The 16,270-nt window shown below is 39.9% G+C and overlaps 1 protein-coding gene across 1 annotated transcript in view; it reads right to left on the minus strand.

Annotated features, from left to right (window-relative positions):
- Nucleotides 1-16,270, minus strand: part of KIF6 (kinesin family member 6) — a 144,310-nt gene that overhangs the window by 36,426 nt on the left and 91,614 nt on the right. The window lies entirely within an intron of this gene.

The raw sequence follows: 16,270 nt of genomic DNA on the forward strand, positions 1-16,270 counted from the left end.
GCATATTCTGTTACATTGACCCCACAGATTAGTAATAAATATATTTCTATCTTTACTTTGACGTGCTAATATCTTTAGAAACATTGGTGCATATTTTGAAAATAAATATTCCATGAGAATGGCAACAGTGGTGTTTGTTAATCTCTCTCTTGTCTTTCTCTCTCGCCATATAATTTTGAGTGAGAGATAATTTTGTAATTGTATTTATATTTCTTGCAAAATAATTCAGTGGCTTCTGATGTATGGGAGTGGTCAGAAAGGGAAAGTGTCAGGGAGAGAGAAAGAAAAAGGGAGATAGAGACAGAGAGATACACTTGAAAGTCTGCAAGTCAAGCAATTTACAATCTCAGGAAATCATAGATAGCAGTAATGGAAATTCAATACTATCCGCAAATAATAACATATTCCTTTCTTATATACTTTTTAAATCAAGATTTACAAAACACATAAGCAATAAAGAAAAAAGAAGAAAAGCAAAATGTGCAGAAAGAATTAAAAAATTGAAACACTTTCTGATTTCCTTTGCAAGAAATATAACTACAATTACAAAATTATCTCTCACTCAAAATTATATCTTACTCAAATTACTATGATTACAAAAAGGCTCACTTTTTCTATTATCCAGTTATTGTTTTTCTAGTCATCAAACCACAAATCATAGGTGGATTTTTTTTCTGTTTCATGCAAAAAGTCTATACAGGGTTTCCAGGCAATCATAAATGTATTTTGTTTCTAATGAAAGAAATTAATTTAACTATTTTGGTAAATTTTATCATCTTCACCAACCATTGTTTTATTGTAGGTAGTCTAGAACCTTTCCATATCTGAGCATATAATAGTCTTGCTGCAGTTTTCATAAATAGAAGCAAAGTTTCATTACTTTTTTTTAGTTCCTTATCCATTAGCAATAGCATTTAGAGTTGTATACCGCTTTACAGTGCTTTACAGCCATCTCTAAGCAGTTTACAGACTCAGCATATTGCCCCCACCAATCTGGATCCTCATTTTACCCACCTTGGAAGGATGGAAGGATGAGTTAGCCTTGAGCCTGGTGAGATTTGAGCTGCTAAATTGCAGTCAGCATGCAGTCAGCAGAAGTAGCCTGCAGTACTGCACTCTAACCACTGTGCCACTGTGGCTCTTAGTAAACAATTGCCTATTCCAAAGGCTATTATAATGTGTGTAGTATCGGCTACTTTTAAACTGAAATGCTTGGGACTCAATCTGTTTCTACCATTAAGCTATAATGCATCCCCTTATTTGAATGGTAGTCCCTTATCCAGAATTTTGCCTGGCTGTGAATTTGCTAGCAATATATACTCCAGAAGCATACATGAAGAATCTGACCTTCTGATTTTTTTTGATCATTCAATAGTTCCTAGACATATTCTATACAAGTTTTTATTCCTTATATCAGACATTTATAAGGAATAAACTTTTGATAAATACCATATAGAGCAGTTAATTATTGAATAAATTATTTTGATATCTATCACTTATCTTTTTTAAAATGAAAAAGTATTTCTTTAGGAATAGGTAAAACTCTAAAGCCAAGCCAGTTTGCTTGTCATAAAAATGAACAGCTTTCATACTTATATTCTACATTGAATTATAGCTGGAAGAGTACAAGATATAACAATGTAAGGATTAAAATTATCTTGATAATGTCATTGTAAACAATGTTTTTGTTAATGCTAGAAGATCCATGCTAATTCCTAGCTTCCTGGGCAACATGTATGGTAAATGTGAGCACACAAAAGTTTTCAGAATAAGTCTTAATTATCGCTGTTTTCATGGAAAAAATGTGTTGGCTAAAATATATGTCTTTATTCTCTGTGTTATATGAAAATGAATAATGTATACATGACAATAATTTCATGAGAACGTATTCATGAAGGAAAAAGAAGACAAAAGGAGGCCAAAATGAGAAATTTCTCAAAGGCTTTTCCAGAGAGATCCATGAGAGGGAGGAGCAAATGATAAAAAATGTCACATGATGCAGTTGCAACAGACATACAGGTGCAAATATGTGCACTTTATCATTTTGACATAATCTTATTTGCTATAGATATGTAAGTGCAATTTCCTCCATAAAATGTATGTAAAATTATGTCTGAAACTGAATAATTAATAGCTGTACTATTTAGAAATAAACACAGATATTACAAATATAATTTTAAAGCATGTAAGGGTAAAAATAATAATACAACTTTAGAAAAAAATAATATTTAATTGCCACATGTAATTTTGCTGGAAATTGAAGACTGAAAAATATAACTGATTAGAATTGTCTAGCATGTATTTAAAAAATGTTGTCTATGGCTATGCTTTAATATAGTTATCTCAGACAATTAAATCCAAAATTAGTCCCAGAACCCAAATGCAGTGTTTTATACTGGAGACACAAAATATTGAAGGTGAAAGGAATACCAGTGATCTGCTACAAATTTATGAAGAATTTTGATTTCATTAGGAATTACACATGTGCAGTAAGATTAGATGCAAAACTATTACTAACAATATCCTGCAATCATCTTGGTTCGTATTTTCCCACCAAAATAATACTGATGTCTGAAAGTAGGTTCTACATTCTGATTAGGTCCACGACTAACATATTTGCTGACAGAAGTATATGCATATAGTATCACGGTTGGGCTTTTCTATCATGCAATTTTTCTTTGATGAGTTTATAAAACTTGTTCTATGATTACATATTCCCTGAATGGAATAGACAAATGGAGCATGGAAATATAATGGGGTTCAATTTTGTAGAACAATTTCAATTTGTGCCACTGTAAATATGTCGAATTCTATCACTGCTGGCAATATATTTTATAAAGAGGTGTACAAAACGTTTCAAGGTTGAAACACCTCTAAAATAGCCTGTTCCAACCATGGAACTGAATGTTTCAATATCAATGGAAGTAATTTAATGATAGAAGAGCTTGTTCTAACCTTACCTTTTCAGACGTACACTGACCTGAAAACGAGCCATTCTGACCTTAAGTTGGTGGTCTGAATGCTTTTCTTTTTGAGAGATCAGAACATAACTATTCTGCTAGAACAAACTGCTCTAATGTTGAAATAGTTTTAGTGAGATTGCAGTGGAATGTTTCAAAATCAAGATATTTCAAACGTGAATGTTTAAAAGTTTTGTACATCTTGTAAACCTCAATGAATGTTAATATAAACCTCCTTCATTAAAATTATTAGATGTGTTCAGAAACTTTAGTGTTATAGATCTGAGAAGTACTGCTGGAAATGTATTGTCCATTTCATATAATTCATAGCATCATAGAATCACAAGGGATCTAAGAGGCAAAATCCAACAACAGCAAATTCACCACACCATACCCAATAGCTGACCATCTAGCCTCAGTTTGAAAACCTCCAGTAAAGAGGAAGAAATGGTTCCTTGCGGTCACCTATTCTATTGATTGACTGTTCTTACTGTCAAGAAGTTCTTCAAAATTAAGCAGAAGAGCAAATGAGAGTTATGTGGGTAGATGGTAAGAGGAATTGATATAATATTGGATAATATATAATAGTGTTTGCTAAGATGTAATGGTATACTTGTGGATACTTATATGAAAACAAAAAAATAAATAAATAAACTTTTAAAAAGTTCTTCCAAATTATCTACTCTATATATGCATCCCTAATATTCCATTTCCTTAGTTCTAGTCTTACACTCTGGAGCAAATGACAATAAGTCCAACCCCCCTAAAATATGATAGCCCTTCAGATAGAGTTAAACAACCCTATCAATCTTCTCTTCTGCAAGCTATATATACCTAGTTTTTTAACAGTTCCTCATAGTATTTGCTATCACAGTGTACTCTTTTACAGAATATCCTCAAGAGGCTCACTGACCTTGAAGGAGTGTTAGATGGGAGTAGCAGCAATTTTGTGAATATGCTAGAAGGAATTCCTGTCACCAGCAAGTTTTAATGTAACAGCTGTTCAAACCTTCTTAGGTAAACTTTATTGAAATTAAGTATTTGAAAAACATACAAAACAGTGAAGGTAGGGGAAAGAGCATGATGACAATAGCAACTTCCTTTTGAAAAAAAATATTTATAAATGACTGAGTATGCCCTCCTCTATACCATTAATACTGTACAGTATTATATAAACAAAAACAGATGTTTAATAGCAAACATTTAAAAATCCTGTATACTCTGACTCATATTCCTTGTTTCAGTTCTAGCTCAATTAAGAACAAAGAGCCAGTTAAATTAATGTTTCATCTACATTTAGGACTTTGAAATGTTTAGAAAACAGTTGACTTGAGAACATTTTTAAAACATGTAAGAAATATGGCTCTTAGAAAACAGCCTGCTTATATTGGCTCTCCACTAATTGGACATTTAATTAACTGGTACATTGCATCCAAAAGCCACATTGATGCAATTAGAGCCCAACTGAAGATTTGCAAAACAATCGCAAGCTTTTGTGTCTCTATCAGGCAAGACAGTTAAAATCCAAGCAAAAAGGGAATATTGGGACCCGAAAACATAATTAAAGGGTGGTGAAACCTGGCCTGGCAATAATAGGTATGAAAGGGATTTGGGTGTACTTGTCAACCACAAGTTAAGCTTGAGATAGCAGAGTAAGTCAGCTGCTAAAAAACATAAATGCTATCTAGGATGCATTAACAGCAGCACCAAGTCAGATTATGGGAAGCAATTATTCCCCATTCCTTTACCAGACCACATTTCTCTGAAAATGGGTACCATAGTTCAAAAAGTGCCAAATTGTATAGCAAGTTAGAGGAATGCTAAGACAGTTGTGAAGTATCTAGAAACCAAGCATTGTGTGGTTAAAGGCTGTCAGGTGATAGAAGTAAATTCTTCCCTCCTTCGAGGTCTTCAAATACAGATTGGATGATCATTTATTACAGCCCTTCAAGTGAGACAGCAAGGGCTATAGAAAGAATAGGAAAATCTTTTCTTTGTTCTACATTAATATCATGCCTATGTTACGTTTCCCCTTGAATATATCATTGTTTGAAGCCTCCCAATTCATGTACATTGCATTTTAAAGATGAGGGCCATGTTAATTTCTACAGAGACAGATTTTCATTATAACTGTTTTAATAAATAATAATAATAATAATAATAAATTTGGATTTATTAGCCGCTCCCTTTCCAAGTAGGACTCGGGGCGGCGTACAATGGAGCATATAACATAAAATACATAACAACAACAAACGTACATACATACACAACACATATACATATACACGGAGGAGGAAACAAATTACATCAATAGACAGTTAAAAATCTACTTTAAAATACCCCAATTGTAAAAACCCAATAAAATTAATATTTAAGAACAATTTAAAAAACAGTTTGGAGGAATGGGAAAATTACGATTGCGATTGAGCCAGGCCGGATAATTGAAAGAGGTGGGTCTTCAGCTGTACACGGAAGGAGCGGAGATCGGAAGTAATCCTGATGTCACGGGGGAGGTCATTCCATAGGGCTGGGCCCATCACAGAGAAGGCTCTGCTCCTGGGTGTCGCCCCCCGACACTGTTTGGCGGACGGCACCCGGAGAAGTCCCTCTCTGTGTGAGCGAATTGGTCGTAGGGATGTGTGGGGCAGGATGCGATCCTGCATATAACTAGGCCCTGTGCCATGGAGCGCTTTAAAGATCATAATCAAAACCTTGAAACGCACTCGGTAGACCACAGGCAGCCAGTGCAGCTCGCGCAGGAGAGGTGTTACAGGGGAGTATCTGGTCCTCCCCATAATCACCCGCGCGGCCGCGTTCTGGACCAACTGTAGTCTCCGAGTGCATCTCAAGGGAAGCCCCATGTAGAGAGCATTGCAGTAATCCAGGCGAGACGTCACTAGCGCATGGGTGACTGTGCGTAGGGCATCCCGGTCCAATAAGGGGCGCAATTGGCGCATCAGGCGAACCTGATGGAACGCCCCCCTTGCCACGGCTGTTACATGGTTATCCATGGACAGCCGGGTATCCAGGAGGACGCCCAAATTGCGCACCTGTTCCATGGGGGCTAGTTGGACGCCCCCGATGGCCAGAGATGGAAGCACCTGGTTGAACCGGGAGGCCGGAAGCCACAGCCACTCCGTCTTGGAAGGGTTGAGTTTTAGTCGGTTGCCATCCATCCAGACCCGTACGGCCTCCAGGCACCGGGACATCATTTCGACGGCCTCATTGGGGTGGTTCGGAGTGGAAATGTATAGCTGAGTATCATCAGCATACAGATGATATCCCACTCCAAAACCACGGATGATCTCGCCCAGCGGTTTCATATATGTGTTGAACAGGAGGGGCGAGAGCACCGATCCCTGTGGCACTCCACATGTGAGTGGCCTCCGGGTCGAACTCTGCTCCCCTGTCAACACACGTTGCGTCCGACCAGAGAGGTAGGAGCCAAACCACCGTAAAACGGTGCCTCTGACTCCCAGCCCCTCTAGCCGGTGCAACAGGATACCATGGTCGATGGTATCGAACGCCGCCGAGAGATCTAATAGGACCAGGATAGAGGAACAACCCCTATCTCTGGCCCTCCAGAGATCATCGACCAATGCGACCAAGGCCGTCTCCGTGCTGTGCCCGGGTCGGAAGCCGGACTGGCGCGGGTCTAGATAATCATTTTCCTCCAGGTGACGTGGGAACTGCTGTGCTACCACACTCTCTACAACCTTCGCTAAAAAAGGAAGGTTGGAGACTGGACGATAATTGACTAGGTCCGTTGGGTCCAGGGAAGGCTTCTTGAGCAGGGGCCTCACCACCGCCTCTTTCAAGGCGGCCGGTAGAGACCCCTCACCCAACGAGGCGTTCACCAGGCCCAGGAGCCAGTCGCGCGTAACCTCCCAGGATGCCAGTACAAGCCAGGAGGGACACGGGTCCAATAAACATGTGGTGGGTCGCAGACGTCCACGCAACCTGTCCAAATCCTCGATGGCAACCGAGTCAAACTCCTCCCAAAGCGGTCCCTCAAGACTCGCAACGGGCGTCTCTACTGGACCACTGAAAGGGGTCCATCCCATCCGGATTTGAGCGACTTTGTCCTGTAGATAATTCCCAAACTCCTCTGCTCTGCCCTGTAGAGGGGCTTCCCGTGGTCTCTCAAACAAGAGGGAACGGGTCACCCGAAACAGGGCGGCAGGGCGGTTATCTGCAGACGCAATAAGAGCGGCGCAATGTTGACGTTTGGCCGCTCTTAGTGCCACAAGGTACGTCTTCAAATAGGCTCGTGCCTGTGCTCGGTCAAATTCGGAACGGGAGGATCTCCAACGACTCTCTAGGCGTCTCTTGTGGCGTTTCATCACCCTTAGCTCCTCGGTAAACCAAGGTGCCAGGGTGGTTCTTCGCCGCAGGAGAGGCCGCAAAGGCGCCACCCGGTCTAGGGCCCCGGTAGCCGCACTATTCCATGCGACTACCAGGTCCTCTACTCGGGGGCGGGTCAGGTCCACAGGAGGTGGCCCAAGTTCCGTCTGGAACCTATCCGGTTCCATCAGGCGCTTGGGGCGGAACCATCTAATACCTTCCAGTTCCGCCTCCTCGCGGCGGGGGGTAGCACCAGGGAAGTCCAGCCGAAGAAGTGAGTGATCCGACCATGACAGGGGAATAGTGTCTAGATCCCCTATTCCCAGATCACTCGTCCACTGGCCAGAGACAAAAACAAGGTCCAGGGTGTGGCCTCCCTCATGAGTAGGGCCCTGAATTAACTGGGTCAGGTCCATGGCTGTCATGGAAGCCATGAACTCCCGAACCCCCTCAGACGCTTCTCCCATCGACGGCAGATTAAAATCCCCCATCACTAAAAGTTTGGGGGTCTCAACCGCCACCGATGAGATCAGCTCAAGGAGTTCGGGCAGGGCCGCTGAAGTATAGCGAGGAGCCAGGTATACTATCAGCAGGCCCAACTGCCTCCCTGGGCCCCATCTCACGACGAGGGACTCACACCCGGATGTCTGCGGCACAGTGAACTCTCTCGGCTCTAAGTCTTCCCGGATAATCACTGCTACCCCACCGCCCCTTCCCTGGGCCCGAGGCTGGTGAAATGCTCGATAACCTGGAGGGCACATTTCCACAAGGGGTAGACCTCCCTCGTGGCCCAACCAGGTCTCGGTTATTCCGGCGAGGTCCGGGTCCCCCTCCAAAATTAGATCGTGGATGAGGGGGGCCTTATTGACAACGGACCTCGCATTGCATAACAGCAGTCTCAGGCCTTGGGTCTGTAGATCCTGACCACCTAGTATGCAGGGGTTGGTACAAACGACCGGGAATGACCAAAAACCCCGGTCTCCCAACCGACTACGTGCTCTTAAACTGTCCTCGCACCTGCCCCTCCCTACGACCGTTGGTATTAAAGTGCCCTGCACAGGAATGCTATCTTCCTTCTCCTCCCCCACTCCGCTCCCTCCTCCTTCGACCACACCTAGATGCCTGGCTCTACCATCCCTCCTGACCTGTTCCCCCCCCTCCTCCCACCCCCCAACCCCAGGATCCCTACAAATTCTTAAAAAATATTTTACTAAAAAACCCCTTAATTTGCGCTTCCTCCACCTCTCAGGGTTAATAAACCCATCCTCAAGGTGGGCCCTCGAAAGGGCTGAAGGCCAGACCTGCGAGAAAGGGGATTCCCGCAGCCGCAGTAATTCCGGCTTCGTGTACATAGAAATGGAATCATGGGGTACAGTTAGTTGGTAACTGGTGCTGAAGAAATAGATGTAAAATCATTTGTTTGTCGAGAAGGTTTTCCTGACCCAAGATGAAAAGGGTGAGTTAATGGGCTAGTCGCCTCCCCGGGTTTCATTCAGGAGAGTTTCAAGATGGTGTAGGAACCGGCAAAGCAGATGTTAAAACGATGTTAAAAAGCAGATATTTAAAAGATGTTTAAAAAGATGTTAAAAGCAAACGCCAAGGTCACAATCAGAATAGTATCAAGGATTCAAACCTAGGTTCTAGGTTTGCCATTTAATTGTGTCTGCTCTGCTCTGAGAAACTTTAACCGGCTCACCCCTCCTATAGCTGCTTCGTTCAGATCTTCCTCCGTCTCCCTTCTCGCCTCTCACACAACGAGGCAGTCCTCCAGGTTTCTGGCCAACGCCCCGGCTAGCACGCCCACACGCCAACACGCCAGCACGCCAACAGACCGACATACTTGCAATCTTTCTCATCATCTTCCTGTCTCTCCAGCCTCTCCGCGCTTCTCCCTCACGCCTCCCACACTCCGTTCTCTGTTTGGTGCCAGATGATCCGTTCCATGCTCCACGTCTGGCGCTCTCACCAGCCAGACGGGCAACTATATGTAACCTCTCCTCAATCTTCACTGGATGATATTTGCTCTTTAACAAGATTACTATGTAACTACATGTAATTTACACTTTCTTCAGGATTTGTGCAACAGAAGAGAGTTGAATCGTTGATGTCACCATCTCAATATCTGGTCTCTGCTTGAAAGTATAAGATTTTAAAAAAATGTTTAACACATTTTAGACCTATGCTGTGGTGAACCAATTTATTTCAGTTATGGTTGTAAAAAAAAGTTGTATATAGGTCAGTTAGATTAATGGTCCATTTAAATATGATGTTCAACCACTAGGTCATTATAAAGGTTACACCTATGGTCAGCTACATACCTCAAAAATGCAATCAACTCTTTTGCCCAACCATAGATGCTAACCATCATATTTTTCCTGAGTGCAACGTTTTCTGTTATATAGCTGCTAGAGTATAATGGAAATTAGCACAATAATCTAGAATATTAGCAGGGATAAGAATATACATGAATTTAGAATAGGTATTTTTATATCTATATGGAGGTATATGGAGATATTTCTTAATTATTTCTTAATTGACAAAAATCATGAAACTTTGCCTATAGTTTCTATTACAAGCTTGTTTATCATGATAAACATGTGTATCCACATATTGAAATACAATACATTGTTGAGTACAAAATTCAGCTGATTGTCAATCAATTTTGAAGAATGCAGAGATAATATAAGATATCTATAATGGCGCAATCATATGCAGGTCAATTCATTAATATTGAGCCGCGGTGGCGCAGTGGTTAGAGTGCAGTACTGCAAGCTACTTCTGCTGATTACTGGCTGCCAGCAGTTTGGCAGATTGAATCTCACCAGGCTCAAGGTTGACTCACCCTCCCATCCTTCTTTTTTTTTTTCCAAAAAACTTTTTTATTTATTTTTAATTTTCAAAACAAACATAAAAACTCTCCTTCTTTACATACTGTAGAAAGTGTATCATTTGGTTACAAAAGGTTTTTGTGCATCTCTTCTACCATCATCAAGTATAATTCATATTAGCTCTGGTATCTTAACTCAAATGTTTATACATATTATCATCATCATACCTCCATTTTTATTTGACTATAATTGTTTAAACACCCTTCATCATAAAATATAGCAAAATTTAATACATAACCACATACTGGCATTTCACTTACTTATTTATAAAATCCTCCATTAACATTAAATCCTTATATCCTATCTAGCTAAACATCCATAATATTTAATAACAGTTTTCCAATCCTCCTTTCCAAATCACAGTTTACAATTTACATCCAGTTTCCTTATATTATACCCATACATATATATATATAGAATATTATCATTATCCTTTCTTTATTTGGCTATATCCTATACCAGTGATGGCGAACCTTTTTTGGCTCGCGTGCCACAAGTGGGGGGAGCGCAGGGGGGTCGAGTGCGGGCGTGCCGCACCCATAATGCAATGTGCAACCCCCCCAGTGCGCATGCGTGCAAAACGTGCAACCCCCCCATTTTTACATATTTTTTTTGCCCTCCCCATGCTCCAGGGGCTTTATAGGAGCCTGGGGAGGGCGAAAAGAGCCTCCCCCGACCCCCCAGAGGCCCTCCAGAGGCTTCAGGGACTGTCCAGAGGCTTCCCTGAAGCCTTCGGAATGCTTAAAATCACCCTCTGAGCAAACCGGAAGTGACTTCCGGGTTGCTCGGAGGGTCATTTTAAGCGCTCCGAAGGCATCAGGGAAGCCTCGGACAGTCCCTGAAGGCTTCGGAACGCTTAAAACCACCCTCCGAGCAAATCAGAAGTGACTTCCGGGTTGCTCAGAGGGTCGTTTTAAGCGCTCCGAAGGCATCAGGGAAGCCTCGGACGGTCCCTGAAGCCTTCGGAGTGCTTAAAACCACCCTCCAAGCAAACCGGAAGTGACTTCCGGTTTGCTCGTAGGGTGGTTTTAAGCGTTCCGAAGCCTTCAGGGACGGTCCCTGAAGCCTCCGGGGGGCGGGGGAGGCTCTTTTCACAGGCTCCTAAAAAGCCTCTGGAGCCTGGGGAAGGCGAAAAATAGTTTTTAAAAAGGTGAACTCAGCTGGCCATCACGGTCCTATACCATAACTTTTCCCCCCAATGATCAAAACTTAACTGTCTAATTTAGTTTTTTTAATTGTTATTATTATTATTGACCTTTATATATAATCCAAAAGGATTTCTAGCCTTCCCTTCACGGGTATCATTCAATATTCATATCCAATTATTGCTTATCATAATACTACACATCGTATACAGTATTATCATTATCAATTTTTTATTTAACTATACCTATTATCACTAAATTTCACTAGGTTTAGCTAGTAATTTTAAATTATACTCTTCCATCTATCAACCTGTATCTTTCCAATAACAAAACAATCTTATGTCCTCTGCCATTTGTGGTAACAATCTTCTGAGCTTCTTCTTGATCAGCTTTGTATGGACTACTAGCAACTCCTTGCTTGTAAGATCTCTCACATAATCCTGATGCCCTCTTTCTGTTTCTTTATTCCGCTTATCTTTAATTGTCAATAGTGTTATCCATATTTTTGCTGATAAAGTTTCATAGTCCATAAATTCTTTACTTTTTTCTTCTTCTATATCTTGCCTTTTGAAATAATTTCCTCTCCATTTATTTCCTCTTTCAATATTCCATTCTTTGCATTTTCAAAAACAAACCAATTGCCATAAATATCAGCAAGTTTAATCGCTTTATATTCATTTTCCACTTCAATTCTTTGGATTTTAATCCCCTCATTTTGCATTTGGTGAACATCATCAAATTTTTCATCACATTTTTCTGTTAGCTGTTCCAAATATTCCAGTTTTTGTTCAATTTCCTCATTTATATTTGTTAGTTTTAGTAATTCTGAAAATATTATCTGCAAGCTTACAATCTCTGTATTTTCTTGACATTCTGCCATCTTAAACAAAAGCGCTCTTGCTTGGAAGATTTTTTAAAGTTAAAACATGGATTCTCGAAAGCCGTTTTTTCCCCTCTTCTCTGGTTGAAAACACGCTTCAAAGGGACATTTGGCTTACCCCTATCGCTCTGTAATGAGCCGTCAAAACAAACCTTGAAGAAAGAGAAAGGTTCCGCTTGAATACACAAAGCTCCAATCAACAAAACCTCCTGGCACGTAGCGCTTTTAAGATATTTCTTTTTTTATATCTATTTTGTATTTCGAATTAGAAAAAAGGTCCAATCTTTAAATGAATTTTAAAAAAAATACTCACAGCGATGAAAGAGGAAGGCTTTGGTCTATAAATCACAGAGAGTCACAGAAAAAAAAGGTGGAAAAAGAAGATTGATCCGTCCATTTTAAAAAGCTTGTAAAGATTCCATCCATGAAGATAGCATATAAAAAAAATAGGATAGCCACTGTCCAGAACCGTTACAGGTTTAATTTCGCCGCTTGATTCTTCTATTCTTCAATTTAAATCAATTTATAAGTTTTTATAGGCAGTCTCTCTTTTAAAACAATAAGAATTCCTCACCAGCTGGAAACACTTTCACTTTTCATTCCTTCCATTTTGGGGCCGCCCCGACTTCATCAGCCCTGGCTGGATTTTTTGTCACTGGCTTGAAAAAAATTCTCTTACTTCTTTCAGGGATTTTGCGATATCCCCGAGATCCACAAGGCATATTCTTCCTGTTTACTGTCTCTTTGAGACAGTTTGGATCCATTTGGATCCCCCCAGTGGCAAAAGTGTCAATGCTATCTCAGAGCATTGAGTTCGCACATCGTGTCGTCGTGACTTCGGTCCCGCCCATCACCCTTCCATCCTCCTGAGGAGGGTAAATGATTGTTGGGAGCAATATGCTGACTCTGTAAACTGCTTAGAGAGGGCTATAAAAACATTATGAAACGGTATATAAATCTAAGTGCTATTGCTAATAAAATCCATTCAAAGGGTAGGGAATCACACCTTCCAATTAAATTAGACTTAATGGTACAAGTGTTTATAACTCCCACCTTCCAAGGATATCAGTCTCAAATGAAATTAAAGAAAATAAAAGCAAACTGAAAAGATCCACTTGTTCATCCCAGTTCAATGCATATTACAATATCAATTCAACATCACATATTCTTTATTATCAATTTTGTTCTAATCACTATGAAAGATCATTTTTGCTTAAAACAAAGTATTTTTGCTAGTGTTATGGGAATGGCTTCAGAATGGAAAAGGCAGAGGACTATCATCTTATACTGTATGAATCACAGTAATGTATTCCATCTGCATATGACAGGCTCTGTATAATAAAAATAATGTGTTTGTGCCATCAACAGCTGTTAGAATACTAATGTGGATTTTTTTTCTTTGCTGCAGTGTAAACAACCAAGTGTTCTTATTATTTCCATAACATTTCTTTCACTACTGGTCATATGTAGTAGAATACATAATTTGCATGTAGTCTGAAATATTGTGAATGATATGAACCCAGAAAACTGCTGCCTAAATAAAAGCATAAAGGCAAATTAGGAAATGTTTCCAGCACTGTTTCATGTATGGGACCTTTTATATAAACAAAGGAAAGGTTTCAAACATTTAGTACTGCCATTTCCATAACTTTCAGAAACAAATATTTATCCAAGAAACAGTGAATAATTGTATGTTCTTATAGAAATACACCTTTTGATCTTGATAATATAAACTGTAAACAAGGTGCCTTTTAAGTAGAGTTTGCTTAAAACTGAACTTAGAACTTGGCTGACATCTCTATTACTAATTATATTTTCTGAAATCTCACCAAACAAGCTGCTAAAAATATTCCCACAGTAGATACCAAATCATTTTTTCCAAGAAAGCTATTCTTGGTTTGGAGATAACAGCACCAATAAAATGTTGAATGTTGTAGCTCCACATGTTCTGGCAAAAAAATCATTTGGGGGATTTGAGGAATTCACTCAGCATGCGGTGAGCTGTCATTGGAACTGTGATTAATTTAGCAGTCTTGGCCCCAATTTCTGGACATTTTTATCATCCCAAGGTATGGAAAGGAGATGAAACTAACAAAAGAACTGTGTACACTTTTGATGGAAGACATAAGGCATGAGTGAATAGGAAAGATAAAATGAAGAGGAAAGAAAAATTATGAGAGAGAGCTCAGTCTGTTTTCTTTGAACTCTGCTTGTTAGATTAATGAGGTTAATTTAAATTTATTACTCTTTCTTTCAAATGCATGTCCCTAATTAGCAACTAGAAGAAAAAGCAAAGGCTTTCATTTTTCTCAGCTACAAAATCTTGTTTGAATAGGTCAATGGCATCAGTAAAAAAATAAGTACAAACCAGAGTCAATTTCCTTCTTTCAAAGTAGCAAATCCCATGAAAGATAACCGTTACATGAACCATTTGGTAATTTGATTAGAATTCATAACTATTATTTTAATAAAATATGATATCACAGTATAATAATTTTTACACTCAAAATGAAAGTCTGTTAATAAAGTAAATTGCTCTGAAGTATATATAACATCAAACAATGTATTTGTACAACCTACAGTATATAAGGCATAAATTAAAATTCAGACATAATGTTTATTACAAACTCTTTAGTGAGCAGCTTAATCCACTAAGAAATAAACTCTATTAACATGAATGACATGTATGCAAAAGATTTGCAGCTCCTCATTCTCAGGCATATGCCTAGTAATACTGGGAAATATAATGATATAGGTCTGCTAACATTAAAAATATATTTATCAGTGTGAGACATACTACAGAGGTACACTATTTAATTGGTTGGAAAATTCAATGGGAGGTTCATCTGATGCTTACTTTTAGGTTATTTCAATGTATAATTACATATTCAATGTGTAATTCTTTCAGCTCTTATAGTAAATGGTATGTGTATTGCTAATTCCATGCTGTTATTTTTCACATATGAGATATATATATATATATATATATATATATATATGCTGGTTTTGTTGTATTCGGGTCTTTTCCCGTGTAAGGTTGAGATTGTCTTTGCAACGTTTCGGCAGGATCACACCTGCCATCTTCAAGCTGTGGGCTTAAAATGGGAACGGAGCTGCCGTCTTTCTGTAAGTCTTGGTGGGAGGGGATGGGGTGGTGGCTTTGTTTCAGTAAGTGGAATGATTGGTTGTGTGGTTGTATCATGATTGGTAGATTGGTGCTGATTGGTGCAGGTTGTGTGTGCATTGTTGTTTTGTATTTTAACGGCTTGGGTGGTGGGTGGTGTTCGTTTGTTGGCTAGGGCTGGTTTCCAGATGTTTGGTAGGCGGGAGGTATCATCACGTTTGTTCATGCTGTGGGGGTGTTTCTCTATTTCGATGGCTTCCATGATAATTCTCTTGTGGAGGTGCTCTGTTTTGGAGATTAACCTGGCTCCTTCAAAGTTGATTTCGTGTCCTGTAGCTTTAAGGTGCTGGAAAAGGGAAGAAGTTTTTTCTTTTTTTCTTACTGCATTTTTGTGTTCTGTGATGCGTGCATTTATTCTCCTGTTTGTTTGCCCTATGTATATTGCTGGGCAGATTTTGCATGGTATTTTGTAGACTCCTTGGTTTTCTAGCTGGATTTTGTCTTTGGGGTTTCTTAAGATGTTGGCTATTTTTTGGTCAGTGGTGAAGGCTGTCCTGATATTGTGCTTGTGGAGAATTTTGCTGATTTTATCTGTGGTGCCTTTGATGTAAGGGAGGAGGGCGATGCCATTTTCCTGTTCTGTATCTTGGTTTTTTGGGGGAGTCTCCTTTTGGATTAGGTTGGTGATTGTTTTTCTTTGGAATCCATTGGAGATTAATACATTTGTGAGTTTGTGTAATTCAGTTTTCAGGTGGTCTTTGTCGGCTAGGCGTTTGGTTCTGGAGATGAGGGTCTTGGCTACAGAGTTGATCTGTGCAGGGTGGTGATGGGATTGTGCATTTAAGTAGCGGTTGGTGTGTGTTTTTTTCTGGTAGATGGTGTGTCCTAGGGAGCCATTGGGTTTTTTGTAGATTAGGACATCCAGAAAG

The sequence above is a fragment of the Natrix helvetica genome (genome assembly GCF_964273705.1).
Source record: "Natrix helvetica genome assembly, chromosome: 2".
NCBI classification, from domain to species: domain Eukaryota; kingdom Metazoa; phylum Chordata; class Lepidosauria; order Squamata; family Natricidae; genus Natrix; species Natrix helvetica.